This window comes from Aulostomus chinensis, chromosome 4, assembly GCF_037954235.1.
Source record: "Aulostomus chinensis isolate RoL2024-O1b breed Wild chromosome 4, RoL_Achi_v1.0, whole genome shotgun sequence".
Taxonomy (NCBI): Eukaryota; Metazoa; Chordata; class Actinopteri; order Syngnathiformes; family Aulostomidae; genus Aulostomus; species Aulostomus chinensis.
Genome location: NC_141323.1, coordinates 28,235,407 through 28,261,919, shown reverse-complemented (window position 1 = coordinate 28,261,919; position 26,513 = coordinate 28,235,407). Strand labels below are relative to the sequence as shown.

Genomic DNA, 26,513 nt, shown 5'->3' with positions numbered 1-26,513 from the left:
TGACTCTCACACACATGGGCTCTATATCCATTTCACAAACCTTACAATCTCAGAAAAAAAGTGATGCGCAACAGCCTCAGGGTCTTTTCACACGCCAAAAAGGTGTCCTGTCAATACAAAGAAAAGAATGTTGATGTCATCTAGAGAAAACTACTGCATCTGCCATCTGTCGACTTCAAATTACACGCTGCATAACATTCCATTTCAAAGCTGCAGAAAGGCGCTTCAAGAAAAGGTGTGTGAAGGAAGCTAGGTCATGCTGGTCCCCAAAGACTCAAAGCTGCCCTTTCCTCACAAAGAAACAAAAAAGCTTACAGCACCTGGTATTCGCAGGCAGTCTCCCATCCAAGTACTAACCAGGCCTGACCCTGCTTAGCTTCCGAGATCAGACGAGATCGGGCGTGTTCAGAGTGGTATGGCCGTAAGCCCTTGACTCTGACACACATGGGCTCTATATCCATTTCACAAACCTTACAACCTCAGAAAAAAAGTGATGCGCAACAGCCTCAGGGTCTTTTCACACGCCAAATAGGTGTCCTGTCAATACAAAGAAAAGAATGTTGATGTCATCGAGAGAAAAGTACTGTATCTGCTATCTGTCTACTTCAAATTACACGCTGCATGACATTCAATTTCAAAGCTTGAGAAAGGCGCGTCAAGAAAAGGTGTGTGAAGGAAGCTCGCTCATGCTGGTCCCCAAAGACTCAAAGCTGCCCTTTCCTCACAAAGAAACAAAAAAGCTTACAGCACCTGGTATTCCCAGGCGGTCTCCCATCCAAGTACTAACCAGGCCCGACCCTGCTCAGCTTCCGAGATTAGACGAGATCGGGCGTGTTTTTTTTTTTTTTTTTTGTCTTTTATTATCAAAAATACATCATACATTTTTACCAACTGTACATTCTTATTTACATGACAAAATTTAACAATTATATAAAAAATAAATTCCTTCAGGAAAGAAATCTTACCAAAAAAAACCCCCCACCCTTGATACACCTCGAACTTGATGAAAACACCATCAGAGTTTTTTTTTTTTTTTTTTTTTTTTTTTTTTTAATTAAGTTAAATTTAGACAAATAAACCAACACTATGTGCCGACAGCCACTGGAGCAATGCAGGTCATTCCAAAAAAAATAAATAAAAATTAAAGAGAGACAAAAAAAAACTCATGGGACTAAAAAGAACAAATTCCTGTCGTGAAGTGTCACACACACAATTTTTTTTTTTTTTTTTAAATGAAATTTTATCAAAATGAAATGTTAAACACACCAAAAACATAAACCACCCAATTTGCTCACCCCTTTATTAAATTTGAAAAATACTTTGCTTTATAAAAAAAAGAGACTACTTAGCTGGGAATTTGAAGAGAAAACATACCATTGTCAATCTTGTTTATTTCAATTTTGCCATTTGCTATGTTGAAAAATGTGTTTTTCCTGCAGAAAGTGTTTTCAAAAATATCCTTGTCCATGTCATGTAAGATTTGTAGGTGCGTCAAGAGTGTTGTGTAAAAAACCCCAAATATGTTTATTTTCTTCTTTTCATAGAGAGCGTAGTTTCTAGTTGTCCATATTGATTTTTTTGCAAAAGTGAGTATGGTATTTATGAGAGTCCTGTTCTGATCCTTTTGTTTCAGTGTTGTACCAAAGAGAAGAGTCCATGTCCATAGTGTTTCATCTGTCAAACTGAAATTGCAGTGCTCTTGCAGTAGCATCCTGATGAAATTCCTGAATTTATCCGATTCCTTGCAGTTGATGAATAGATGCTCCTGGTCTTCCGGTTCTTTATTGCAGATTTGGCATGTCCTACTGTAGTTTTCCTTATTAATCTGGTGTAATTTGATTCCTGTGAAAATTCTCCTGTGTCTGATATTGAATTCTAGCTTGAAAGTATTGCTGTCCATGTAAGGTATGTTAAGGTTTTGCCAGATTTTTCCTATCGGTATTCCCTTGAATAATTGTGCCCAGTGTTTTTCTGCTTTTGGAGTGCGTTTAATTGAGTTAATCCCTATGGTGTACCAGTCCTTTGTTTTCACCTGTGACAGCTCTTTCCCTGTGTACTGTGTGACAAGCTCAAGCGGTGGGAGTTCGGGGTCTGCTCTCGATTTGTCCGTGATGATTAAGTTTCTCCACAGTGAGGTTATGTTTCTGTTGATTTTGTTACCTAGTCCATTTAGGTAATCCTTTCTGCACGGTGTCCCTGTTTTTTTGAGTTGGGTTGTGACTTTCCTGAGACTGAACAGACCCCTTTCCCCCACCACTTGACCGACCCTTGTTATATTATGTTGCTGAAGTGCCCTGCATTTAAGTGTCCTACCATTGTGTGTGAAAAAGGTGCTTTCGAGAAAAGGTAACTGCAGCACATGACTTTTCTGACTGCACTTAGGCCTGAGGTGGGGCAGGAATTTGCCCCATGCCTCTAGCACCTCCTGGTAGAACATCGGTAGCGAGCCATGGCTTTTCCCAGGAAGGAGGTGATAAAGAGGGAGTTTCTCCCCCTCCCCGTACTCAGCCAGGTAGCCCGCCATTGTGTCCTCCCAGGGGTACTGCCTGTTCGAATCGAGAAAATTTCTAACTAATTTGGCCCTGAGTGCATCTTTTTTTGCACTGATGTCAATTAGTCCTAATCCCCCCTCCCTTTTATTAGCAATTATCACCCGATGAGCGATCGAATTTCCCTTTCCCCTCCAAAGGAAGGAGGAGATCGCTTCATTGAGCGAATTTAGTGCCCACTGCGGTAGCTCACAGGCCCCCAAAACATGATTAATTTTTGACAGTATTAAGGCATTGATGACAATTACCTTTCCTCTCAGGCTTAAACCCCTACTTCTCCATAAATTAAGTGTATTTTCTACCTTTTTTACAAGTTCTCTCCACCCTAAGTCCCTGGCTTCCCCTTCATTTTTACCAATGTATACACCCAGTATTTTCCTGTATTCTTTAGTGCTAAAACCCCAATTATTTTTTAAACTATTTTTACCGAATTCCATCATTTCTGACTTATTTCTGTTAACCTTAGCTCCTGATGCTTTTTCATATCTTTCTAGATGTTTTATAATATAATTTAAATTTTCTTCATTTTTAAACATTATATTGATATCATCCGCAAATTGTGCTATTTTAACGACTTTGTCTCTATAAGTTTTTATACCTATAATATTCTTATCATTCATTATACTTAAAGCTAGTGGCTCAGCAACAATACTGTATAAAAGAGCCGAAAGCGGGCATCCTTGCCTTACCGATCTTTTTAATTTGATCTTTTCTGTTAGTTGTCCATTTATCTTTATTTGACTGTATGCGTTATCATATAATAATTTAATCCATCTAATAAAGCCTTCACCGTATCCAAATCTTTTTAAAGTTTTATATAAGAAAAGATGTTCTACTCTGTCGAATGCTTTCTCCAAATCAATTCCGAGCAGATACCCCCCCTGTGCTGCCATTGTCCTGACGGTATCCTTTATTGTAAGGATCGTATCTATGATGTCTCTATCTGGTATGCCGTATGCCTGTGTATTACCAATAATGGTTCCTATTGTAAGTTTAAGCCTGTTTGCCAGTGTTTTGGTCAGTATCTTGTAATCTGTATTGAGTAAACTTATTGGTCTATAGTTTGTTATATCCTGTTTTGAACCTTTATTTTTGTAGATAAGTGAAATTATTCCTGCAGTGAATGTATTGGATGTTCTCTGTTCCCGTTCCATTGAGTGGTACAATGACAGCAACAGGGGAGCTATCTGCTCTTTGAAACAAATATAAAATTCTGCTGTTAAACCATCTACCCCTGGACTTTTGTTTTTATTTAAGCTATCTATTGCCGTCTTTATCTCATTAATAGTAATTTGTGCATCAGACCATTCCTTATCCTCCACTGAAATACTAGTTTGGATATTTGATAACAACTTGTCTACCTCTTCGCTATTGCTATATCCATTATCAAATAATTCTTTATAAAACTCTGTAGTTACTCTTAGTATATTTTCTTGATCGTCATATTCTTTTCCAGTTATATCGTTGATTTTTTCTATTATAGTTTTGTTTTGTTTTTGCTTTTCGAGCCCCAAAAAATATGCGGTGCATTTTTCTCCTTCTACTAAATTTTTAACTCTGCTTCTTATCATTGCACCTCTGCATTTTATTTTTTCTATGTTTCCTAGTTTTGCTTTATATAATTCATAGTTTTCTGTGTTTCTGTTAGGTTCTTTATCAAATAATGCTATTTCATGATTGATTAATTTTCTTAGTCGATTTTCTTCCAGCTCCTCTCTCCACTTTTTCTCTTTACTATAATTTATACTACTTCTTTTAATTCTTTGCTTTAGAATTTCCCACTTTTCTATAAAATTATTTTCTATTTTCATTTCAATTTTTGCATAATCAAGCAGTTTTGTGATTTTTTTAACGTAAGTTGAATCTGCCAGGAGGCTGGAGTTGAGGCACCAGGTACCTCCCCCCCTGAAACCTCCTGCAGCACCCAAGTAACACTCAATTGTTGCGTGATCACTCCATGCGTTATAATTATATTGTATTTTATTGATCTGTTTTGTTGCTTCAGGGGCCGCTAGACATAAATCTATTCTGGCTTGTTTCATTTTTCCCTGCACAACCTGTCTTCTGGAGTACTCTTTCTTGAATGGGTTGTGAATTCTCCATACATCTGTCAAATTGTGAATATTCATTAAATTATATAGCTCAGTTCTGCTTGTGTCATTCTTGTATACATTGTTAATTGATATATCATCCTTAGTTAATGCGATATTGAAATCTCCTATTATTATGGTTCTATGATCTATCCATCTGCTTATACTATTTAGAAACATTTTCCTTTCCTTTTCACAGTTACTGGCATATATGTTAACAATTCTGTATGTTCTATTGTTTATGCAAACATCTATAATAAGTATTCTACCTTTCTTGTCATGATATATTAACTTGCTATTGGTACTTATAGTCTTTTTTACTAAAATAGCTACGCCACAAGATTTACTTGTGCCGTTGCTAAAAAAGACATCTCCTTCCCACATTTTGCTTGCTGCCGCCACGCTATCCCCTTCCCACCTTGTCTCCTGTAAGCAGAGAATGTCACACTTGCTTTTAAGTAAAATGGCGGTCATCCTGCCATAAGTGCGGAGTCCATTGACATTAAGGGAGTGCAGCAGAAACATGGTCAGACCAAAAAAACCTTTAAACAGCCAATTTTCCCTCAAGATTTTTTACCTCTCCCTCCTTCTTTCTTCTGTTTTTTCTTCATCGCAGCATCTTTTATTGAGGTGTGCTTTTTCCGAATATTTTTTATTGTGGCAAAGTCCATTTCCGAGTCACTGTTTGATCTACTCTGAGGAGGGAAGGTGGAGGGCACATTTAAGGTAGGTACCCTGGTGGATGTGGCTGCCGCCGGCTGCAATTCTCTTGGGGTATCCCCCACCTCCATTGATTCCAGGAGTTGAGAAGGCTCCGGCTCCTTTTCGGACCCGTTTCCTCCTCCATCCTTTCCTCTCTGCTGTGGGCCTGAGTCAGTGCTCATGTCATTCAGACTTGAACCAAGCCTTGTGCCTGGGCTCTGCACCACTGTAGGAGGGCTCTGGGTTCTCTGAGGGGCGTAACCCTCACCGGCAGCCTGCTTGGCGGCGCCACTACCCACCTCGTCATCTTCCTCCTCATCCTCCGTTCCTCCCTCACTTAAACCTTCCATCTCACTGTACAGCTCCTCAGATCCAGATTCCACCACAATATCCTCATCACTATAATTACAATTACATTCATCAATTTTGTTCCAACACACCTCACATTTCTGTATCTTATTAGGTTTCCTGTTGCACTCCCTTGCATAATGCCCCTGGACACCACACTTATGGCAGGAGAACTCAGGACAGTCCCTTAGGATGTGCCCCGGCTGGAGGCACATCCTACACACCCTAGCCTGCCTATCATGTATGACCCTGAAATATTCCGGTCCCATTGCTGTGTCAAACCGTGCTGAATAAGGCAGAGATTGGACTTTATCTGTAAACTTTACTTTGAGAAACCGCGTCCCATCAGCAATTTGCGTACCCGGCCACATCCTCCTCCTTATAGTTGATGCAGCTGAGACTCCCCACCCTTCTAGCTTTTGTAAAATTTCCTCATCTCTGATGTAAGCTGGTAAGCTTAAAAAGGAAACCATGAGTTCATCATTACACAGATCTTTGACATGCACTGTGTTGTCCCCAATTTTGAAACCATCTAGGATTCTCTCTTTCCCTTTGATGTGTGACATGGTAATTTCATATTTCTGCGGCCCTGTCGCCCTACAGGCTATTAAACCTCCACACAGTGCTCTTATGCATCTCATTAATTCGAGAACTGGGACTTCATCCTGCCCAGTTACCTCGACACTGACCGTCAGTTCTCTGTCATACTTGTGGTCGCCACCCGCAGATTTCGCCGCTCCATGTCGCTGCTGCAGCTGCCTTTCCCCACCAGACGCCGCATCTCTTTCCGCCGCCAATTCTCTCTCACTCTCCGTCGCCTCTCCAGTAGCTCCTCGCTGCCCAGGTCTTCTCGGAACCACGTCTTCAGCTCTGTTCTTCAGGCCACCAGCTCTCGTTGCCTGTGGACCGGCTCCAGCGCTCATCTCCTCTGAATCAGCCGCTGCTCGCCGTCTTTCCCCCGCTGTCGCTGCGGAAGCCGCTCTCGCATTTCCCTCCGGCAGTTTTCCTTCCGACTTCTTCATGTTTCGTTTCTGATTGTTTCTTTTAACAAGCAACCATTTTTCATTTTCTTCACCTGTTTGTGCGTTTATGTCAAGTCCGTTTTCCATGCTCGTAATCTGAAATCCGTTTGCAGAGTTCAAATCCATTTGGTCCGTCCGAAAGTTTTCCATTAGGAAAAAAAAAACTCAAATTGACCTCCCCCGATCAGTATAAAAACTGTCGGGGGGAAAAAATGTTCACTCTAAAAACGAACCAAAAATGCACGGAAAATAAGGAAGAACAATGAAAAAGGCTGAAAAAAACGAAAGAAATGGGAAAAGCGGAGTCCGCGACCTCCGTGTGTCGTGCTGTCAGCGTACCGTCTGATTGGCGCATGCGTGTTCAGAGTGGTATGGCCGTAAGCCCTTGACTCTGACACACATGGGCTCTATATCCATTTCACACACTTTACAACCTCAGAAAAAAAGTGATGCGCAACAGCCTCAGGGTCTTTTCACACGCCAAATACGTGTCCTGTCAATAAAAGAAAAGAATGTTGATGTCATCGAGAGAAAAGTACTGCATCTGCCATCTGTCTTCTTCAAATTAACCACTGCATGACATTCCATTCCAAAGCTGCGGAGGGCGCTTCAAGAAAAGGTGTGTGAGGGAAGCTCGCTCATGCTGGTCCCCAAAGACTCAAAGCGGCCCTTTCCTCACAAAGGAACAAAAAAGCTTACAGCATCTGGTATTCCCAGGCGGTCTTCCATCCAAGTACTAACCAGTCCCGACCCTGCTTAGCTTCCGAGATCAGACGAGAACGGGCGTGTTCAGAGTGGTATGGCCGTAAGCCCTTGACTCTGACACACATGGGCTCTATATCCATTTCACACACTTTACAACCTCAGAAAAAAAGTGATGCGCAAAAGCCTCAGGGTCTTTTCACACGCCAAATCGGTGTCCTGTCAATAAAAGAAAAGAATGTTGATGTCATCGAGACAAAAGTACTGCATCTGCCATCTGTCTTCTTCAAATTAACCACTGCATGAAATTCCATTCCAAAGCTGCAGAGGGCGCTTCAAGAAAAGGTGTGTGAGGGAAGCTGGCTCATGCTGGTCCCCAAAGACTCAAAGCGGCCCTTTCCTCACAATGAAACAAAAAAGCTTACAGCACTTGGTATTCCCAGGCGGTCTTCCATCCAAGTACTAACCAGGCCCGACCCTGCTAAGCTTCCGAGATCAGACGAGATCGGGCGTGTTCAGAGTGGTATGGCCGTAAGCCCTTGACTCTCACACACATGGGCTCTATATCCATTTCACTCACTTTACAACCTCAAAAAAAATGTGATGTGCAACAGCCTCAGGGTCTTTTCACACGCCAAATCGGTGTCCTGTCAATAAAAGAAAAGAATGTTGATGTCATCGAGACAAAAGTACTGCATCTGCCATCTGTCTACTTCAAATTAACCACTGCATGACATTCCATTCCAAAGCTGTGGAGGGCGCTTCAAGAAAAGGTGTGTGAGGGAAGCTCGCTCATGCTGGTCCCCAAAGACTCAAAGCTGCCCTTTCCTCACAAAGAAATAAAAAAGCTTACAGCACCTGGTATTCCCAGGCGGTCTTCCATCCAAGTACTAACCAGGCCCGACAATGCTTAGCTTCTGAGATCAGACGTGTTCAGAGTGGTATGGCCGTAAGCCCTTGACTCTGACACACATGGGCTCTATATCCATTTCACACAATTTACAACCTCAGAAAAAAAGTGATGCGCAACAGCCTCAGGGTCTTTTCACACGCCAAATCGGTGTCCTGTCAATAAAAGAAAAGAATGTTGATGTCATCGAGAGAAAAGTACTGCATCTGCCATCTGTCTTCTTCAAATTAACCACTGCATGAAATTCCATTCCAAAGCTGCAGAGGGCGCTTCAAGAAAAGGTGTGTGAGGGAAGCTCGCTCATGCTGGTCCCCAAAGACTCAAAGCGGCCCTTTCCTCACAATGAAACAAAAAAGCTTACAGCACCTGGTATTCCCAGGCGGTCTTCCATCCAAGTACTAACCAGGCCCGACCCTGCTAAGCTTCCGAGATCAGACGAGATCGGGCGTGTTCAGAGTGGTATGGCCGTAAGCCCTTGACTCTCACACACATGGGCTCTATATCCATTTCGCTCACTTTACAACCTCAAAAAAAAAGTGATGTGCAACAGCCTCACGGTCTTTTTACACACCAAATAGTTGTCCTGTCAATACAAAGAAAAAAATGTTGATGTCATCTAGAGAAAAGTACTGCATCTGCAATCTGTCTACTTCAAATTACACACTGCATGACATTCCATTCGAAAGCTGTGGAGGGCGCTTCAAGAAAAGGTGTGTGAGGGAAGCTCGCTCATGCTGGTCCCCAAACACTCAAAGCTGCCCTTTCCTCACAATGAAACAAAAAAGCTTACAGCACCTGGTATTCCCAGGCAGTCTCCCATCCAAGTACTAACCAGGCCCGACCCTGCTTAGCTTCCAAGATCAGACGAGATCGGGCGTGTTCAGAGTGGTATGGCCTAAGCCCTTGACTCGCACACACATGGGCTCTATATCCATTTCACACACTTTACAACCTCAGAAAAAAAGTGATGCGCAACAGCCTCAGGGTCTTTTCACACGCCAAATACGTGTCCTGTCAATAAAAGAAAAGAATGTTGATGTCATCGAGACAAAAGTACTGCATCTGCCATCTGTCTTCTTCAAATTAACCACTGCATGAAATTCCATTCCAAAGCTGCAGAGGGCGCTTCAAGAAAAGGTGTGTGAGGGAAGCTCGCTCATGCTGGTCCCCAAAGACTCAAAGCGGCCCTTTCCTCACAATGAAACAAAAAAGCTTACAGCACTTGGTATTCCCAGGCGGTCTTCCATCCAAGTACTAACCAGGCCCGACCCTGCTAAGCTTCCGAGATCAGACGAGATCGGGCGTGTTCAGAGTGGTATGGCCGTAAGCCCTTGACTCTCACACACATGGGCTCTATATCCATTTCACTCACTTTACAACCTCAAAAAAAATGTGATGTGCAACAGCCTCACGGTCTTTTTACACACCAAATAGTTGTCCTGTCAATACAAAGAAAAGAATGTTGATGTCATCTAGAGAAAAGTACTGCATCTGCAATCTGTCTACTTCAAATTACACACTGCATGACATTCCATTCGAAAGCTGTGGAGGGCGCTTCAAGAAAAGGTGTGTGAGGGAAGCTCGCTCATGCTGGTCCCCAAACACTCAAAGCTGCCCTTTCCTCACAATGAAACAAAAAAGCTTACAGCACCTGGTATTCCCAGGCCGTCTCCCATCCAAGTACTAACCAGGCCCGACCCTGCTTAGCTTCCAAGATCAGACGAGATCGGGCGTGTTCAGAGTGGTATGGCCGTAAGCCCTTGACTCGCACACACATGGGCTCTATATCCATTTCACACACTTTACAACCTCAGAAAAAAAGTGATGCGCAACAGCCTCAGGGTCTTTTCACACGCCAAATACGTGTCCTGTCAATAAAAGAAAAGAATGTTGATGTCATCGAGAGAAAAGTACTGCATCTGCCATCTGTCTTCTTCAAATTAACCACTGCATGACATTCCATTCCAAAGCTGCGGAGGGCGCTTCAAGAAAAGGTGTGTGAGGGAAGCTCGCTCATGCTGGTCCCCAAACATTCAAAGCTGCCCTTTCCTCACAATGAAACCAAAAAGCTTAAAGCAACTGGTATTTCCAGGCGGTCTCCCATCCAAGTACTATCCAGGCCCGACCCTGCTTAGTTTCCGCGATCAGACGAGTTCAGAATGGTATGGCCGTAAGCCCCTGACTCTGACACACATGGGCTCTATATCCATTTCACTCACTTTACAACCTCAGAAAAAAAGTGATGCGCAACAGCCTCAGGGTGTTTTCACACGTCAAATAGGTGTCCTGTCAATACAAAGAAAAGAATGTTGATGTCATCGAGAGAAAAGTACTGCATCTGCCATCTCTCTTCTTCAAATTAACCACTGCATGAAATTCCATTCCAAAGCTGCAGAGGGCGCTTCAAGAAAAGGTGTGTGAGGGAAGCTCGCTCATGCTGGTCCCCAAACACTCAAAGCTGCCCTTTCCTCACAATGAAACAAAAAAGCTTACAGCACCTGGTATTCCCAGGCGGTCTCCCATTCAAGTACTAACCAGGCCCGACCCTGCTTAGCTTCCGAGATCAGACGAGATCGGGCTTGTTCAGAGTGGTATGGCCGTAAGCCATTGACTCTTACACACATGTGCTCTATATCCATTTCACTCACTTTACAACCTCAGAAAAAAAGTGAAGCGCAACAGCCTCAGGGTCTTTTCACACGCCAAATACGTGTCCTGTCAATAAAAGAAAAGAATGTTGATGTCATCTAGAGAAAAGTACTGCATCTGCCATCTGTCTACTTCAAATTAACCACTGCATGACATTCCATTCCAAAGCTGTGGAGGGCGCTTCAAGAAAAGGTGTGTGAGGGAAGCTCGCTCATGCTGGTCCCCAAACACTCAAAGCTGCCCTTTCCTCACAATGAAACAAAAAAGCTTACAGCACCTGGTATTCCCAGGCGGTCTCCCATCCAAGTACTAACCAGGCCCAAACCTGCTTAGCTTCCGAGATCAGACGAGATCGGGCGTGTTCAGAGTGGTATGGCCGTAAGCTCTTGACTCTCACACACATGGGCTCTATATCCATTTCACACAATTTACAACCTCAGAAAAAAAGTGATGCGCAACAGCCTCAGGGTCTTTTCACACGCCAAATCGGTGTCCTGTCAATAAAACAAAAGAATGTTGATGTCATCGAGAGAAAAGTACTGCATCTGCCATCTGTCTTCTTCAAATTAACCACTGCATGAAATTCCATTCCAAAGCTGCAGAGGGCCCTTCAAGAAAAGGTGTGTGAGGGAAGCTCGCTCATGCTGGTCCCCAAAGTCTCAAAGCGGCCCTTTCCTCACAATGAAACAAAAAAGCTTACAGCACCTGGTATTCCCAGGCGGTCTTCCATCCAAGTACTAACCAGGCCCGACCCTGCTAAGCTTCCGAGATCAGAAGAGATCGGGCGTGTTCAGAGTGGTATGGCCGTAAGGCCTTGACTCTCACACACATGGGCTCTATATCCATTTCACTCACTTTACAACCTCAAAAAAAATGTGATGTGCAACAGCCTCACGGTCTTTTTACACACCAAATAGTTGTCCTGTCAATACAAAGAAAAGAATGTTGATGTCATCTAGAGAAAAGTACTGCATCTGCAATCTGTCCACTTCAAATTACACACTGCATGACATTCCATTCGAAAGCTGTGGAGGGCGCTTCAAGAAAAGGTGTGTGAGGGAAGCTCGCTCATGCTGGTCCCCAAACACTCAAAGCTGCCCTTTCCTCACAATGAAACAAAAAAGCTTACAGCACCTGGTATTCCCAGGAGGTCTCCCATTCAAGTACTAACCAGGCCCGACCCTGCTTAGCTTCCGAGATCAGACGAGATCGGGCGTGTTCAGAGTGGTATGGCCGTAAGCCCTTGACTCTCACACACATGGGCTCTATATCCATTTCACTCACTTTACAACCTCAAAAAAAATGTGATGTGCAACAGCCTCACGGTCTTTTTACACACCAAATAGTTGTCCTGTCAATACAAAGAAAAAAATGTTGATGTCATCGAGAGAAAAGTACTGCATCTGCCATCTGTCTTCTTCAAATTAACCACTGCATGAAATTCCATTCCAAAGCTGCAGAGGGCGTTTCAAGAAAAGGTGTGTGAGGGAAGCTCGCTCATGCTGGTCCCCAAAGTCTCAAAGCGGCCCTTTCCTCACAATGAAACAAAAAAGCTTACAGCACCTGGTATTCCCAGGCGGTCTTCCATCCAAGTACTAACCAGGCCCGACCCTGCTAAGCTTCCGAGATCAGACGAGATCGGGCGTGTTCAGAGTGGTATGGCCGTAAGCCCTTGACTCTCACACACATGGGCTCTATATCCATTTCACTCACTTTACAACCTCAAAAAAAATGTGATGTGCAATAGCCTCACGGTCTTTTTACACACCAAATAGTTGTCCTGTCAATACAAAGAAAAGAATGTTGGTGTCATCTAGAGAAAAGTTCTGCATCTGCAATCTGTCTACTTCAAATTACACACTGCATGACATTCCATTCGAAAGCTGTGGAGGGCACTTCAAGAAAAGGTGTGTGAGGGAAGCTCGCTCATGCTGGTCCCCAAAGACTCAAAGCTGCCCTTTCCTCACAAAGAAATAAAAAAGCTTACAGCACCTGGTATTCCCAGGCGGTCTTCCATCCAAGTACTAACCAGGCCCGACCCTGCTTAGCTTCCGAGATCAGACGAGATCGGGCGTGTTCAGAGTGGTATGGCCATAAGCCTTTGACTCTTACACACATGGGCTCTATATCCATTTCACACAATTTACAACCTCAGAAAAAAAGTGATGCGCAACAGCCTCAGGGTCTTTTCACACGCCAAATACGTGTCCTGTCAATAAAACAAAAGAATGTTGATGTCATCGAGAGAAAAGTACTGCATCTGCCATCTGTCTTCTTCAAATTAACCACTGCATGAAATTCCATTCCAAAGCTGCAGAGGGCGCTTCAAGAAAAGGTGTGTGAGGGAAGCTCGCTCATGCTGGTCCCCAAAGACTCAAAGCGGCCCTTTCCTCACAATGAAACAAAAAAGCTTACAGCACCTGGTATTCCCAGGCGGTCTTCCATCCAAGTACTCACCAGGCCCGACCCTGCTAAGCTTCCGAGATCAGACGAGATCGGGCGTGTTCAGAGTGGTATGGCCGTAAGCCCTTGACTCTCACACACATGGGCTCTATATCCATTTCACTCACTTTACAACCTCAAAAAAAATGTGATGTGCAAACGCCTCACGGTCTTTTTCCACACCAAATAGTTGTCCTGTCAATACAGAGAAAAAAATGTTGATGTCATCGAGAGAAAAGTACTGCATCTGCAATCTGTCTACTTCAAATTACACACTGCATGACATTCCATTCGAAAGCTGTGGAGGGCGCTTCAAGAAAAGGTGTGTGAGGGAAGCTCGCTCATGCTGGTCCCCAAACACTCAAAGCTGCCCTTTCCTCACAATGAAACAAAAAAGCTTACAGCACCTGGTATTCCCAGGCGGTCTCCCATTCAAGTACTAACCAGGCCCGACCCTGCTTAGCTTCCGAGATCAGACGAGATCGGGCTTGTTCAGAGTGGTATGGCCGTAAGCCATTGACTCTTACACACATGTGCTCTATATCCATTTCACTCACTTTACAACCTCAGAAAAAAAGTGAAGCGCAACAGCCTCAGGGTCTTTTCACACGCCAAATACGTGTCCTGTCAATAAAAGAAAAGAATGTTGATGTCATCTAGAGAAAAGTACTGCATCTGCCATCTGTCTACTTCAAATTAACCACTGCATGACATTCCATTCCAAAGCTGTGGAGGGCGCTTCAAGAAAAGGTGTGTGAGGGAAGCTCGCTCATGCTGGTCCCCAAACACTCAAAGCTGCCCTTTCCTCACAATGAAACAAAAAAGCTTACAGCACCTGGTATTCCCAGGCGGTCTCCCATCCAAGTACTAACCAGGCCCAAACCTGCTTAGCTTCCGAGATCAGACGAGATCGGGCGTGTTCAGAGTGGTATGGCCGTAAGCTCTTGACTCTCACACACATGGGCTCTATATCCATTTCACACAATTTACAACCTCAGAAAAAAAGTGATGCGCAACAGCCTCAGGGTCTTTTCACACGCCAAATCGGTGTCCTGTCAATAAAACAAAAGAATGTTGATGTCATCGAGAGAAAAGTACTGCATCTGCCATCTGTCTTCTTCAAATTAACCACTGCATGAAATTCCATTCCAAAGCTGCAGAGGGCCCTTCAAGAAAAGGTGTGTGAGGGAAGCTCGCTCATGCTGGTCCCCAAAGTCTCAAAGCGGCCCTTTCCTCACAATGAAACAAAAAAGCTTACAACACCTGGTATTCCCAGGCGGTCTTCCATCCAAGTACTAACCAGGCCCGACCCTGCTAAGCTTCCGAGATCAGAAGAGATCGGGCGTGTTCAGAGTGGTATGGCCGTAAGGCCTTGACTCTCACACACATGGGCTCTATATCCATTTCACTCACTTTACAACCTCAAAAAAAATGTGATGTGCAACAGCCTCACGGTCTTTTTACACACCAAATAGTTGTCCTGTCAATACAAAGAAAAGAATGTTGATGTCATCTAGAGAAAAGTACTGCATCTGCAATCTGTCCACTTCAAATTACACACTGCATGACATTCCATTCGAAAGCTGTGGAGGGCGCTTCAAGAAAAGGTGTGTGAGGGAAGCTCGCTCATGCTGGTCCCCAAACACTCAAAGCTGCCCTTTCCTCACAATGAAACAAAAAAGCTTACAGCACCTGGTATTCCCAGGCGGTCTCCCATCCAAGTACTAACCAGGCCCGACCCTGCTTAGCTTCCAAGATCAGACGAGATCGGGCGTGTTCAGAGTGGTATGGCCGTAAGCCCTTGACTCGCACACACATGGGCTCTATATCCATTTCACACACTTTACAACCTCAGAAAAAAAGTGATGCGCAACAGCCTCAGGGTCTTTTCACACGCCAAATACGTGTCCTGTCAATAAAAGAAAAGAATGTTGATGTCATCGAGAGAAAAGTACTGCATCTGCCATCTGTCTTCTTCAAATTAACCACTGCATGACATTCCATTCCAAAGCTGCGGAGGGCGCTTCAAGAAAAGGTGTGTGAGGGAAGCTCGCTCATGCTGGTCCCCAAACATTCAAAGCTGCCCTTTCCTCACAATGAAACCAAAAAGCTTAAAGCAACTGGTATTTCCAGGCGGTCTCCCATCCAAGTACTATCCAGGCCCGACCCTGCTTAGTTTCCGCGATCAGACGAGTTCAGAATGGTATGGCCGTAAGCCCCTGACTCTGACACACATGGGCTCTATATCCATTTCACTCACTTTACAACCTCAGAAAAAAAGTGATGCGCAACAGCCTCAGGGTGTTTTCACACGTCAAATAGGTGTCCTGTCAATACAAAGAAAAGAATGTTGATGTCATCGAGAGAAAAGTACTGCATCTGCCATCTCTCTTCTTCAAATTAACCACTGCATGAAATTCCATTCCAAAGCTGCAGAGGGCGCTTCAAGAAAAGGTGTGTGAGGGAAGCTCGCTCATGCTGGTCCCCAAACACTCAAAGCTGCCCTTTCCTCACAATGAAACAAAAAAGCTTACAGCACCTGGTATTCCCAGGCGGTCTCCCATTCAAGTACTAACCAGGCCCGACCCTGCTTAGCTTCCGAGATCAGACGAGATCGGGCTTGTTCAGAGTGGTATGGCCGTAAGCCATTGACTCTTACACACATGTGCTCTATATCCATTTCACTCACTTTACAACCTCAGAAAAAAAGTGAAGCGCAACAGCCTCAGGGTCTTTTCACACGCCAAATACGTGTCCTGTCAATAAAAGAAAAGAATGTTGATGTCATCTAGAGAAAAGTACTGCATCTGCCATCTGTCTACTTCAAATTAACCACTGCATGACATTCCATTCCAAAGCTGTGGAGGGCGCTTCAAGAAAAGGTGTGTGAGGGAAGCTCGCTCATGCTGGTCCCCAAACACTCAAAGCTGCCCTTTCCTCACAATGAAACAAAAAAGCTTACAGCACCTGGTATTCCCAGGCGGTCTCCCATCCAAGTACTAACCAGGCCCAAACCTGCTTAGCTTCCGAGATCAGACGAGATCGGGCGTGTTCAGAGTGGTATGGCCGTAAGCTCTTGACTCTCACACACATGGGCTCTATATCCATTTCACACAATTTACAACCTCAGAAAAAAAGTGATGCGCAACAGCCTCAGGGTCTTTTCACACGCCAAATCGGTGTCCTGTCAATAAAACAAAAGAATGTTGATGTCATCGAGAGAAAAGTACTGCATCTGCCATCTGTCTTCTTCAAATTAACCACTGCATGAAATTCCATTCCAAAGCTGCAGAGGGCGCTTCAAGAAAAGGTGTGTGAGGGAAGCTCGCTCATGCTGGTCCCCAAAGTCTCAAAGCGGCCCTTTCCTCACAATGAAACAAAAAAGCTTACAGCACCTGGTATTCCCAGGCGGTCTTCCATCCAAGTACTAACCAGGCCCGACCCTGCTAAGCTTCCGAGATCAGAAGAGATCGGGCGTGTTCAGAGTGGTATGGCCGTAAGGCCTTGACTCTCACACACATGGGCTCTATATCCATTTCACTCACTTTACAACCTCAAAAAAAATGTGATGTGCAACAGCCTCACGGTCTTTTTACACACCAAATAGTTGTCCTGTCAATACAAAGAAAAGAATGTTGATGTCATCTAGAGAAAAGTACTGCATCTGCAATCTGTCCACTTCAAATTACACACTGCATGACATTCCATTCGAAAGCTGTGGAGGGCGCTTCAAGAAAAGGTGTGTGAGGGAAGCTCGCTCATGCTGGTCCCCAAACACTCAAAGCTGCCCTTTCCTCACAATGAAACAAAAAAGCTTACAGCACCTGGTATTCCCAGGAGGTCTCCCATTCAAGTACTAACCAGGCCCGACCCTGCTTAGCTTCCGAGATCAGACGAGATCGGGCGTGTTCAGAGTGGTATGGCCGTAAGCCCTTGACTCTCACACACATGGGCTCTATATCCATTTCACTCACTTTACAACCTCAAAAAAAATGTGATGTGCAACAGCCTCACGGTCTTTTTACACACCAAATAGTTGTCCTGTCAATACAAAGAAAAAAATGTTGATGTCATCGAGAGAAAAGTACTGCATCTGCCATCTGTCTTCTTCAAATTAACCACTGCATGAAATTCCATTCCAAAGCTGCAGAGGGCGTTTCAAGAAAAGGTGTGTGAGGGAAGCTCGCTCATGCTGGTCCCCAAAGTCTCAAAGCGGCCCTTTCCTCACAATGAAACAAAAAAGCTTACAGCACCTGGTATTCCCAGGCGGTCTTCCATCCAAGTACTAACCAGGCCCGACCCTGCTAAGCTTCCGAGATCAGACGAGATCGGGCGTGTTCAGAGTGGTATGGCCGTAAGCCCTTGACTCTCACACACATGGGCTCTATATCCATTTCACTCACTTTACAACCTCAAAAAAAATGTGATGTGCAATAGCCTCACGGTCTTTTTACACACCAAATAGTTGTCCTGTCAATACAAAGAAAAGAATGTTGGTGTCATCCAGAGAAAAGTACTGCATCTGCAATCTGTCTACTTCAAATTACACACTGCATGACATTCCATTCGAAAGCTGTGGAGGGCACTTCAAGAAAAGGTGTGTGAGGGAAGCTCGCTCATGCTGGTCCCCAAAGACTCAAAGCTGCCCTTTCCTCACAAAGAAATAAAAAAGCTTACAGCACCTGGTATTCCCAGGCGGTCTTCCATCCAAGTACTAACCAGGCCCGACCCTGCTTAGCTTCCGAGATCAGACGAGATCGGGCGTGTTCAGAGTGGTATGGCCATAAGCCTTTGACTCTTACACACATGGGCTCTATATCCATTTCACACAATTTACAACCTCAGAAAAAAAGTGATGCGCAACAGCCTCAGGGTCTTTTCACACGCCAAATCGGTGTCCTGTCAATAAAAGAAAAGAATGTTGATGTCATCGAGAGAAAAGTACTGCATCTGCCATCTGTCTTCTTCAAATTAACCACTGCATGAAATTCCATTCCAAAGCTGCAGAGGGCGCTTCAAGAAAAGGTGTGTGAGGGAAGCTCGCTCATGCTGGTCCCCAAAGACTCAAAGCGGCCCTTTCCTCACAATGAAACAAAAAAGCTTACAGCACCTGGTATTCCCAGGCGGTCTTCCATCCAAGTACTAACCAGGCCCGACCCTGCAAAGCTTCCGAGATCAGACGAGATCGGGCGTGTTCAGAGTGGTATGGCCGTAAGCCCTTGACTCTCACACAGATGGGCTCTATATCCATTTCACTCACTTTACAACCTCAAAAAAATGTGATGTGCAACAGCCTCACGGTCTTTTTACACACCAAATAGTTGTCCTGTCAATACAAAGAAAAGAATGTTGATGTCATCTAGAGAAAAGTACTGCATCTGCATTCTGTCTACTTCAAATTACACACTGCATGACATTCCATTCGAAAGCTGTGGAGGGCGCTTCAAGAAAAGGTGTGTGAGGGAAGCTCGCTCATGCTGGTCCCCAAAGACTCAAAGCTGCCCTTTCCTCACAAAGAAATAAAAAAGCTTACAGCACCTGGTATTCCCAGGCGGTCTTCCATCCAAGTACTAACCAGGCCCGACCCTGCTTGGCTTCCGAGATCAGACGAGATCGGGCGTGTTCAGAGTGGTATGGCCGTAAGCCCTTGACTCTGACACACATGGGCTCTATATCCATTTCACACAATTTACAACCTCAGAAAAAAAGTGATGCGCAACAGCCTCAGGGTCGTTTCACACGCCAAATACGTGTCCTGTCAATAAAAGAAAAGAATGTTGATGTCATCGAGAGAAAAGTACTGCATCTGCCATCTGTCTTCTTCAAATTAACCACTGCATGAAATTCCATTCCAAAGCTGCAGAGGGCGCTTCAAGAAAAGGTGTGTGAGGGAAGCTCGCTCATGCTGGTCCCCAAAGACTCAAAGCGGCCCTTTCCTCACAATGAAACAAAAAAGCTTACAGCACCTGGTATTCCCAGGCGGTCTTCCATCCAAGTACTAACCAGGCCCGACCCTGCTTAGCTTCCGAGATCAGACGAGATCGGGCGTGTTCAGAGTGGTATGGCCATAAGCCTTTGATTCTGACACACATGGGCTCTATATCCATTTCACACAATTTACAACCTCAGAAAAAAAGTAATGCGCAACTGCCTCAGGGTCTTTTCACACGCCAAATCGGTGTCCTTTCAATAAAAGAAAAGAATGTTGATGTCATCTAGAGAAAAGTACTGCATCTGCAATCTGTCCACTTCAAATTACACACTGCATGACATTCCATTCGAAAGCTGTGGAGGGCGCTTCAAGAAAAGGTGTGTGAGGGAAGCTCGCTCATGCTGGTCCCCAAACACTCAAAGCTGCCCTTTCCTCACAATGAAACAAAAAAGCTTACAGCACCTGGTATTCCCAGGAGGTCTCCCATTCAAGTACTAACCAGGCCCGACCCTGCTTAGCTTCCGAAATCAGACGAGATCGGGCGTGTTCAGAGTGGTATGGCCGTAAGCCCTTGACTCTCACACACATGGGCTCTATATCCATTTCACTCACTTTACAACCTCAAAAAAAATGTGATGTGCAACAGCCTCACGGTCTTTTTACACACCAAATAGTTGTCCTGTCAATACAAAGAAAAAAATGTTGATGTCATCGAGAGAAAAGTACTGCATCTGCCATCTGTCTTCTTCAAATTAACCACTGCATGAAATTCCATTCCAAAGCTGCAGAGGGCGTTTCAAGAAAAGGTGTGTGAGGGAAGCTCGCTCATGCTGGTCCCCAAAGTCTCAAAGCGGCCCTTTCCTCACAATGAAACAAAAAAGCTTACAGCACCTGGTATTCCCAGGCGGTCTTCCATCCAAGTACTAACCAGGCCCGACCCTGCTAAGCTTCCGAGATCAGACGAGATCGGGCGTGTTCAGAGTGGTATGGCCGTAAGCCCTTGACTCTCACACACATGGGCTCTATATCCATTTCACTCACTTTACAACCTCAAAAAAAATGTGATGTGCAATAGCCTCACGGTCTTTTTACACACCAAATAGTTGTCCTGTCAATACAAAGAAAAGAATGTTGGTGTCATCCAGAGAAAAGTACTGCATCTGCAATCTGTCTACTTCAAATTACACACTGCATGACATTCCATTCGAAAGCTGTGGAGGGCACTTCAAGAAAAGGTGTGTGAGGGAAGCTCGCTCATGCTGGTCCCCAAAGACTCAAAGCTGCCCTTTCCTCACAAAGAAATAAAAAAGCTTACAGCACCTGGTATTCCCAGGCGGTCTTCCATCCAAGTACTAACCAGGCCCGACCCTGCTTAGCTTCCGAGATCAGACGAGATCGGGCGTGTTCAGAGTGGTATGGCCATAAGCCTTTGACTCTTACACACATGGGCTCTATATCCATTTCACACAATTTACAACCTCAGAAAAAAAGTGATGCGCAACAGCCTCAGGGTCTTTTCACACGCCAAATCGGTGTCCTGTCAATAAAAGAAAAGAATGTTGATGTCATCGAGAGAAAAGTACTGCATCTGCCATCTGTCTTCTTCAAATTAACCACTGCATGAAATTCCATTCCAAAGCTGCAGAGGGCGCTTCAAGAAAAGGTGTGTGAGGGAAGCTCGCTCATGCTGGTCCCCAAAGACTCAAAGCGGCCCTTTCCTCACAATGAAACAAAAAAGCTTACAGCACCTGGTATTCCCAGGCGGTCTTCCATCCAAGTACTAACCAGGCCCGACCCTGCAAAGCTTCCGAGATCAGACGAGATCGGGCGTGTTCAGAGTGGTATGGCCGTAAGCCCTTGACTCTCACACAGATGGGCTCTATATCCATTTCACTCACTTTACAACCTCAAAAAAATGTGATGTGCAACAGCCTCACGGTCTTTTTACACACCAAATAGTTGTCCTGTCAATACAAAGAAAAGAATGTTGATGTCATCTAGAGAAAAGTACTGCATCTGCATTCTGTCTACTTCAAATTACACACTGCATGACATTCCATTCGAAAGCTGTGGAGGGCGCTTCAAGAAAAGGTGTGTGAGGGAAGCTCGCTCATGCTGGTCCCCAAAGACTCAAAGCTGCCCTTTCCTCACAAAGAAATAAAAAAGCTTACAGCACCTGGTATTCCCAGGCGGTCTTCCATCCAAGTACTAACCAGGCCCGACCCTGCTTGGCTTCCGAGATCAGACGAGATCGGGCGTGTTCAGAGTGGTATGGCCGTAAGCCCTTGACTCTGACACACATGGGCTCTATATCCATTTCACACAATTTACAACCTCAGAAAAAAAGTGATGCGCAACAGCCTCAGGGTCGTTTCACACGCCAAATACGTGTCCTGTCAATAAAAGAAAAGAATGTTGATGTCATCGAGAGAAAAGTACTGCATCTGCCATCTGTCTTCTTCAAATTAACCACTGCATGAAATTCCATTCCAAAGCTGCAGAGGGCGCTTCAAGAAAAGGTGTGTGAGGGAAGCTCGCTCATGCTGGTCCCCAAAGACTCAAAGCGGCCCTTTCCTCACAATGAAACAAAAAAGCTTACAGCACCTGGTATTCCCAGGCGGTCTTCCATCCAAGTACTAACCAGGCCCGACCCTGCTTAGCTTCCGAGATCAGACGAGATCGGGCGTGTTCAGAGTGGTATGGCCATAAGCCTTTGATTCTGACACACATGGGCTCTATATCCATTTCACACAATTTACAACCTCAGAAAAAAAGTAATGCGCAACTGCCTCAGGGTCTTTTCACACGCCAAATCGGTGTCCTTTCAATAAAAGAAAAGAATGTTGATGTCATCGAGAGAAAAGTACTGCATCTGCCATCTGTCTTCTTCAAATTAACCACTGCATGAAATTCCATTCCAAAGCTGCAGAGGGCGCTTCAAGAAAAGGTGTGTGAGGGAAGCTCGCTCATGCTGGTCCCCAAAGACTCAAAGCAGCCCTTTCCTCACAATGAAACAAAAAAGCTTACAGCACCTGGTAATCCCAGGCGGTCTCCCATCCAAGTACTAACCAGGCCCGACCCTGCTTAGCTTCCGAGATCAGACGAGATCGGGCGTGTTCAGAGTGGTATGGCCGTAAGCCCTTGACTCTTACACACATGGGCTCTATATCCATTTCACTCACTTTACAACCTCAGAAAAAAAGTGAAGCGCAACAGCCTATGGGTCTTTTCACACGCCAAATAGGTGTCCTGTCAATAAAAGAAAAGAATGTTGATGTCATCTAGAGAAAAGTACTGCATCTGCCATCTGTCTACTTCAAATTAACCACTGCATGACATTCCATTCCAAAGCTGTGGAGGGCGCTTCAAGAAAAGGTGTGTGAGGGAAGCTCGCTCATGCTGGTCCCCAAACACTCAAAGCTGCCCTTTCCTCACAAAGAAATAAAAAAGCTTACAGCACCTGGTATTCCCATGCGGTCTTCCATCCAAGTACTAACCAGGCCCGACCCTGCTTAGCTTCCGAGATCAGACGAGATCGGGCGTGTTCAGAGTGGTATGGCCGTAAGCCCTTGACTCTGACACACATGGGCTCTATATCCATTTCACACAATTTAAACCTCAGAAAAAAAGTGATGCGCAACAGCCTCAGGGTCTTTTCACACGCCAAATACGTGTCCTGTCAATAAAAGAAAAGAATGTTGATGTCATCGAGAGAAAAGTACTGCATCTGCCATCTGTCTTCTTCAAATTAACCACTGCATGAAATTCCATTCCAAAGCTGCAGAGGGCGCTTCAAGAAAAGGTGTGTGAGGGAAGCTCGCTCATGCTGGTCCCCAAAGACTCAAAGCTGCCCTTTCCTCACAAAGAAATAAAAAAGCATACAGCACCTGGTATTCCCAGGCGGTCTTCCATCCAAGTACTAACCAGGCCCGACCCTGCTTAGCTTCCGAGATGAGACGAGATCGGGCGTGTTCAGAGTGGTATGGCCGTAAGCCCTTGACTCTGACACACATGGGCTCTATATCCATTTCACTCACTTTACAACCTCAAAAAAAATGTGATGTGCAACAGCCTCACGGTCTTTTTACACACCAAATAGTTGTCCTGTCAATACAAAGAAAAAAATGTTGATGTCATCTAGAGAAAAGTACTGCATCTGCAATCTGTCTACTTCAAATTACACACTGCATGACATTCCATTCCAAAGCTGTGGAGGGCGCTTCAAGAAAAGGTGTGTGAGGGAAGCTCGCTCATGCTGGTCCCCAAAGACTCAAAGCTGCCCTTTCCTCACAAAGAAATAAAAAAGCTTACAGCACCTGGTATTCCCAGGCAGTCTTCCATCCAAGTACTAACCAGGCCCGACCCTGCTTAGCTTCCGAGATCAGACGAGATCGGGCGTGTTCAGAGGGGTATGGCCGTAAGCCCTTGACTATGACACACCTGGGCTCTATATCCATTTCACTCACTTTACAACCTTAGAAAAAAAGTGACGTGCAACAGCCTCACGGTCTTTTCACACGCCAAATAGGTGTCCTGTCGATAAAAGAAAAGAATGTTGATGTCATCTAGAGAAAAGTACTGCATCTGCCATCTGTCTACTTCAAATTACACGCTGCATGACATTCCATTTCAAAGCTACAGAAAGGCGTTTCAAGAAAAGGTGTGTGAAGGAAGCTCGCTCATGCTGGTCCCCAAACACTCAAAGTTGCCCTTTCCTCACAATGAAACCAAAAAGCTTACAGCAACTGGTATTTCCAGGCGGTCTCCCATCCAAGTACTATCCAGGCCCGACCCTGCTTAGCTTCCGCGATCAGACGAGTTCAGAATGGTATGGCCGTAAGCCCTTGACTCTCACACACATGGGCTCTATATCCATTTCACTCACTTTACAACCTCAAAAAAATGTGATGTGCAACAGCCTCACGGTCTTTTTACACACCAAATAGTTGTCCTGTCAATACAAAGAAAAGAATGTTGATGTCATCTAGAGAAAAGTACTGCATCTGCATTCTGTCTACTTCAAATTACACACTGCATGACATTCCATTCGAAAGCTGTGGAGGGCGCTTCAAGAAAAGGTGTGTGAGGGAAGCTCGCTCATGCTGGTCCCCAAAGACTCAAAGCTGCCCTTTCCTCACAAAGAAATAAAAAAGCTTACAGCACCTGGTATTCCCAGGCGGTCTTCCATCCAAGTACTAACCAGGCCCGACCCTGCTTGGCTTCCGAGATCAGACGAGATCGGGCGTGTTCAGAGTGGTATGGCCGTAAGCCCTTGACTCTGACACACATGGGCTCTATATCCATTTCACACAATTTACAACCTCAGAAAAAAAGTGATGCGCAATAGCCTCAGGGTCGTTTCACACGCCAAATACGTGTCCTGTCAATAAAAGAAAAGAATGTTGATGTCATCGAGAGAAAAGTACTGCATCTGCCATCTGTCTTCTTCAAATTAACCACTGCATGAAATTCCATTCCAAAGCTGCAGAGGGCGCTTCAAGAAAAGGTGTGTGAGGGAAGCTCGCTCATGCTGGTCCCCAAAGACTCAAAGCGGCCCTTTCCTCACAATGAAACAAAAAAGCTTACAGCACCTGGTATTCCCAGGCGGTCTTCCATCCAAGTACTAACCAGGCCCGACCCTGCTTAGCTTCCGAGATCAGACGAGATCGGGCGTGTTCAGAGTGGTATGGCCATAAGCCTTTGATTCTGACACACATGGGCTCTATATCCATTTCACACAATTTACAACCTCAGAAAAAAAGTAATGCGCAACTGCCTCAGGGTCTTTTCACACGCCAAATCGGTGTCCTTTCAATAAAAGAAAAGAATGTTGATGTCATCGAGAGAAAAGTACTGCATCTGCCATCTGTCTTCTTCAAATTAACCACTGCATGAAATTCCATTCCAAAGCTGCAGAGGGCGCTTCAAGAAAAGGTGTGTGAGGGAAGCTCGCTCATGCTGGTCCCCAAAGACTCAAAGCAGCCCTTTCCTCACAATGAAACAAAAAAGCTTACAGCACCTGGTAATCCCAGGCGGTCTTCCATCCAAGTACTAACCAGGACCGACCCTGCTAAGCTTCCGAGATCAGACGAGATCGGGCGTGTTCAGAGTGGTATGGCCGTAAGCCCTTGACTCTCACACAGATGGGCTCTATATCCATTTCACTCACTTTACAACCTCAAAAAAAATGTGATGTGCAACAGCCTCACGGTCTTTTTACACACCAAATAGTTGTCCTGTCAATACAAAGAAAAAAATGTTGATGTCATCTAGAGAAAAGTACTGCATCTGCAATCTGTCTACTTCAAATTACACACTGCATGACATTCCATTCGAAAGCTGTGGAGGGCGCTTCAAGAAAAGGTGTGTGAGGGAAGCTCGCTCATGCTGGTCCCCAAACACTCAAAGCTGCCCTTTCCTCACAATGAAACAAAAAAGCTTACAGCACCTGGTATTCCCAGGTGGTCTCCCATCCAAGTACTAACCAGGCCCGACCCTGCTTAGCTTCCGAGATCAGACGAGATCGGGCGTGTTCAGAGTGGTATGGCCGTAAGCCCTTGACTCTTACACACATGGGCTCTATATCCATTTCACTCACTTTACAACCTCAGAAAAAAAGTGAAGCGCAACAGCCTATGGGTCTTTTCACACGCCAAATAGGTGTCCTGTCAATAAAAGAAAAGAATGTTGATGTCATCTAGAGAAAAGTACTGCATCTGCCATCTGTCTACTTCAAATTAACCACTGCATGACATTCCATTCCAAAGCTGTGGAGGGCGCTTCAAGAAAAGGTGTGTGAGGGAAGCTCGCTCATGCTGGTCCCCAAAGACTCAAAGCTGCCCTTTCCTCACAAAGAAATAAAAAAGCTTACAGCACCTGGTATTCCCATGCGGTCTTCCATCCAAGTACTAACCAGGCCCGACCCTGCTTAGCTTCCAAGATCAGACGAGATCGGGCGTGTTCAGAGTGGTATGGCCGTAAGCCCTTGACTCTGACACACATGGGCTCTATATCCATTTCACACAATTTACAACCTCAGAAAAAAAGTGATGCGCAACAGCCTCAGGGTCTTTTCACACGCCAAATACGTGTCCTGTCAATAAAAGAAAAGAATGTTGATGTCATCGAGAGAAAAGTACTGCATCTGCCATCTGTCTTCTTCAAATT

The 26,513-nt window shown here is 44.9% G+C and overlaps 38 non-coding genes and 5 pseudogenes across 38 annotated transcripts; all 43 read right to left on the bottom strand.

Moving 5' to 3' along the window:
* Positions 1-308: 308 nt before the first annotated feature.
* LOC147265243 (5S ribosomal RNA) lies at positions 309-427 on the bottom strand. The gene has a single exon (XR_015114473.1). It is a non-coding gene; the product is annotated as a 5S ribosomal RNA (ribosomal RNA).
* Positions 428-7,403: 6,976 nt separating this feature from the next.
* Positions 7,404-7,522, bottom strand: LOC147265242 (5S ribosomal RNA). The gene has a single exon (XR_015115278.1). It is a non-coding gene; the product is annotated as a 5S ribosomal RNA (ribosomal RNA).
* Positions 7,523-7,831: 309 nt separating this feature from the next.
* Positions 7,832-7,950, bottom strand: LOC147265241 (5S ribosomal RNA). Its single transcript, XR_015115224.1, has one exon. It is a non-coding gene; the product is annotated as a 5S ribosomal RNA (ribosomal RNA).
* Positions 7,951-8,259: 309 nt separating this feature from the next.
* LOC147265240 (5S ribosomal RNA) lies at positions 8,260-8,368 on the bottom strand (annotated as a pseudogene).
* A 309-nt stretch (positions 8,369-8,677) lies between these two features.
* Positions 8,678-8,796, bottom strand: LOC147265239 (5S ribosomal RNA). The gene has a single exon (XR_015113908.1). It is a non-coding gene; the product is annotated as a 5S ribosomal RNA (ribosomal RNA).
* A 310-nt stretch (positions 8,797-9,106) lies between these two features.
* Positions 9,107-9,224, bottom strand: LOC147265238 (5S ribosomal RNA; annotated as a pseudogene).
* A 309-nt stretch (positions 9,225-9,533) lies between these two features.
* On the bottom strand, positions 9,534-9,652 carry LOC147265237 (5S ribosomal RNA). The gene has a single exon (XR_015115223.1). It is a non-coding gene; the product is annotated as a 5S ribosomal RNA (ribosomal RNA).
* A 310-nt stretch (positions 9,653-9,962) lies between these two features.
* Positions 9,963-10,081, bottom strand: LOC147265236 (5S ribosomal RNA). Its single transcript, XR_015114526.1, has one exon. It is a non-coding gene; the product is annotated as a 5S ribosomal RNA (ribosomal RNA).
* A 728-nt stretch (positions 10,082-10,809) lies between these two features.
* Positions 10,810-10,928, bottom strand: LOC147265235 (5S ribosomal RNA). The gene has a single exon (XR_015113216.1). It is a non-coding gene; the product is annotated as a 5S ribosomal RNA (ribosomal RNA).
* A 309-nt stretch (positions 10,929-11,237) lies between these two features.
* LOC147265234 (5S ribosomal RNA) lies at positions 11,238-11,356 on the bottom strand. Its single transcript, XR_015112867.1, has one exon. It is a non-coding gene; the product is annotated as a 5S ribosomal RNA (ribosomal RNA).
* Positions 11,357-11,665: 309 nt separating this feature from the next.
* Positions 11,666-11,784, bottom strand: LOC147265233 (5S ribosomal RNA). The gene has a single exon (XR_015115335.1). It is a non-coding gene; the product is annotated as a 5S ribosomal RNA (ribosomal RNA).
* A 310-nt stretch (positions 11,785-12,094) lies between these two features.
* On the bottom strand, positions 12,095-12,213 carry LOC147265232 (5S ribosomal RNA). Its single transcript, XR_015115461.1, has one exon. It is a non-coding gene; the product is annotated as a 5S ribosomal RNA (ribosomal RNA).
* Positions 12,214-12,523: 310 nt separating this feature from the next.
* LOC147265231 (5S ribosomal RNA) lies at positions 12,524-12,642 on the bottom strand. The gene has a single exon (XR_015113907.1). It is a non-coding gene; the product is annotated as a 5S ribosomal RNA (ribosomal RNA).
* Positions 12,643-12,952: 310 nt separating this feature from the next.
* Positions 12,953-13,071, bottom strand: LOC147265230 (5S ribosomal RNA). Its single transcript, XR_015112934.1, has one exon. It is a non-coding gene; the product is annotated as a 5S ribosomal RNA (ribosomal RNA).
* A 309-nt stretch (positions 13,072-13,380) lies between these two features.
* Positions 13,381-13,499, bottom strand: LOC147265229 (5S ribosomal RNA). The gene has a single exon (XR_015114557.1). It is a non-coding gene; the product is annotated as a 5S ribosomal RNA (ribosomal RNA).
* A 310-nt stretch (positions 13,500-13,809) lies between these two features.
* Positions 13,810-13,928, bottom strand: LOC147265228 (5S ribosomal RNA). The gene has a single exon (XR_015113215.1). It is a non-coding gene; the product is annotated as a 5S ribosomal RNA (ribosomal RNA).
* A 309-nt stretch (positions 13,929-14,237) lies between these two features.
* Positions 14,238-14,356, bottom strand: LOC147265227 (5S ribosomal RNA). Its single transcript, XR_015112866.1, has one exon. It is a non-coding gene; the product is annotated as a 5S ribosomal RNA (ribosomal RNA).
* A 309-nt stretch (positions 14,357-14,665) lies between these two features.
* Positions 14,666-14,784, bottom strand: LOC147265226 (5S ribosomal RNA; annotated as a pseudogene).
* Positions 14,785-15,094: 310 nt separating this feature from the next.
* LOC147265225 (5S ribosomal RNA) lies at positions 15,095-15,213 on the bottom strand. The gene has a single exon (XR_015112834.1). It is a non-coding gene; the product is annotated as a 5S ribosomal RNA (ribosomal RNA).
* Positions 15,214-15,941: 728 nt separating this feature from the next.
* On the bottom strand, positions 15,942-16,060 carry LOC147265224 (5S ribosomal RNA). The gene has a single exon (XR_015113214.1). It is a non-coding gene; the product is annotated as a 5S ribosomal RNA (ribosomal RNA).
* Positions 16,061-16,369: 309 nt separating this feature from the next.
* Positions 16,370-16,488, bottom strand: LOC147265223 (5S ribosomal RNA). Its single transcript, XR_015112865.1, has one exon. It is a non-coding gene; the product is annotated as a 5S ribosomal RNA (ribosomal RNA).
* A 309-nt stretch (positions 16,489-16,797) lies between these two features.
* Positions 16,798-16,916, bottom strand: LOC147265222 (5S ribosomal RNA). Its single transcript, XR_015115334.1, has one exon. It is a non-coding gene; the product is annotated as a 5S ribosomal RNA (ribosomal RNA).
* A 310-nt stretch (positions 16,917-17,226) lies between these two features.
* Positions 17,227-17,345, bottom strand: LOC147265221 (5S ribosomal RNA). The gene has a single exon (XR_015115460.1). It is a non-coding gene; the product is annotated as a 5S ribosomal RNA (ribosomal RNA).
* Positions 17,346-17,655: 310 nt separating this feature from the next.
* Positions 17,656-17,774, bottom strand: LOC147265220 (5S ribosomal RNA). The gene has a single exon (XR_015113906.1). It is a non-coding gene; the product is annotated as a 5S ribosomal RNA (ribosomal RNA).
* Positions 17,775-18,084: 310 nt separating this feature from the next.
* Positions 18,085-18,203, bottom strand: LOC147265219 (5S ribosomal RNA). Its single transcript, XR_015112933.1, has one exon. It is a non-coding gene; the product is annotated as a 5S ribosomal RNA (ribosomal RNA).
* A 309-nt stretch (positions 18,204-18,512) lies between these two features.
* On the bottom strand, positions 18,513-18,631 carry LOC147265218 (5S ribosomal RNA). Its single transcript, XR_015115247.1, has one exon. It is a non-coding gene; the product is annotated as a 5S ribosomal RNA (ribosomal RNA).
* Positions 18,632-18,940: 309 nt separating this feature from the next.
* LOC147265217 (5S ribosomal RNA) lies at positions 18,941-19,059 on the bottom strand. Its single transcript, XR_015113057.1, has one exon. It is a non-coding gene; the product is annotated as a 5S ribosomal RNA (ribosomal RNA).
* Positions 19,060-19,368: 309 nt separating this feature from the next.
* On the bottom strand, positions 19,369-19,487 carry LOC147265216 (5S ribosomal RNA). Its single transcript, XR_015112932.1, has one exon. It is a non-coding gene; the product is annotated as a 5S ribosomal RNA (ribosomal RNA).
* A 309-nt stretch (positions 19,488-19,796) lies between these two features.
* Positions 19,797-19,915, bottom strand: LOC147265215 (5S ribosomal RNA). The gene has a single exon (XR_015113070.1). It is a non-coding gene; the product is annotated as a 5S ribosomal RNA (ribosomal RNA).
* A 310-nt stretch (positions 19,916-20,225) lies between these two features.
* LOC147265214 (5S ribosomal RNA) lies at positions 20,226-20,344 on the bottom strand. The gene has a single exon (XR_015113905.1). It is a non-coding gene; the product is annotated as a 5S ribosomal RNA (ribosomal RNA).
* Positions 20,345-20,654: 310 nt separating this feature from the next.
* LOC147265213 (5S ribosomal RNA) lies at positions 20,655-20,773 on the bottom strand. The gene has a single exon (XR_015112931.1). It is a non-coding gene; the product is annotated as a 5S ribosomal RNA (ribosomal RNA).
* A 309-nt stretch (positions 20,774-21,082) lies between these two features.
* On the bottom strand, positions 21,083-21,201 carry LOC147265212 (5S ribosomal RNA). The gene has a single exon (XR_015115246.1). It is a non-coding gene; the product is annotated as a 5S ribosomal RNA (ribosomal RNA).
* A 309-nt stretch (positions 21,202-21,510) lies between these two features.
* Positions 21,511-21,629, bottom strand: LOC147265211 (5S ribosomal RNA). Its single transcript, XR_015113056.1, has one exon. It is a non-coding gene; the product is annotated as a 5S ribosomal RNA (ribosomal RNA).
* Positions 21,630-21,938: 309 nt separating this feature from the next.
* Positions 21,939-22,057, bottom strand: LOC147265210 (5S ribosomal RNA). Its single transcript, XR_015112930.1, has one exon. It is a non-coding gene; the product is annotated as a 5S ribosomal RNA (ribosomal RNA).
* Positions 22,058-22,366: 309 nt separating this feature from the next.
* LOC147265209 (5S ribosomal RNA) lies at positions 22,367-22,485 on the bottom strand. The gene has a single exon (XR_015113142.1). It is a non-coding gene; the product is annotated as a 5S ribosomal RNA (ribosomal RNA).
* A 309-nt stretch (positions 22,486-22,794) lies between these two features.
* On the bottom strand, positions 22,795-22,913 carry LOC147265208 (5S ribosomal RNA). Its single transcript, XR_015112770.1, has one exon. It is a non-coding gene; the product is annotated as a 5S ribosomal RNA (ribosomal RNA).
* Positions 22,914-23,221: 308 nt separating this feature from the next.
* On the bottom strand, positions 23,222-23,340 carry LOC147265207 (5S ribosomal RNA; annotated as a pseudogene).
* A 310-nt stretch (positions 23,341-23,650) lies between these two features.
* LOC147265206 (5S ribosomal RNA) lies at positions 23,651-23,769 on the bottom strand. Its single transcript, XR_015113570.1, has one exon. It is a non-coding gene; the product is annotated as a 5S ribosomal RNA (ribosomal RNA).
* Positions 23,770-24,497: 728 nt separating this feature from the next.
* Positions 24,498-24,616, bottom strand: LOC147265205 (5S ribosomal RNA). The gene has a single exon (XR_015113055.1). It is a non-coding gene; the product is annotated as a 5S ribosomal RNA (ribosomal RNA).
* Positions 24,617-24,925: 309 nt separating this feature from the next.
* Positions 24,926-25,044, bottom strand: LOC147265204 (5S ribosomal RNA). Its single transcript, XR_015112929.1, has one exon. It is a non-coding gene; the product is annotated as a 5S ribosomal RNA (ribosomal RNA).
* A 309-nt stretch (positions 25,045-25,353) lies between these two features.
* On the bottom strand, positions 25,354-25,472 carry LOC147265203 (5S ribosomal RNA; annotated as a pseudogene).
* Positions 25,473-25,782: 310 nt separating this feature from the next.
* LOC147265202 (5S ribosomal RNA) lies at positions 25,783-25,901 on the bottom strand. The gene has a single exon (XR_015113071.1). It is a non-coding gene; the product is annotated as a 5S ribosomal RNA (ribosomal RNA).
* A 309-nt stretch (positions 25,902-26,210) lies between these two features.
* LOC147265201 (5S ribosomal RNA) lies at positions 26,211-26,329 on the bottom strand. The gene has a single exon (XR_015113377.1). It is a non-coding gene; the product is annotated as a 5S ribosomal RNA (ribosomal RNA).
* Between the last annotated feature and the right edge of the window lie 184 nt (positions 26,330-26,513).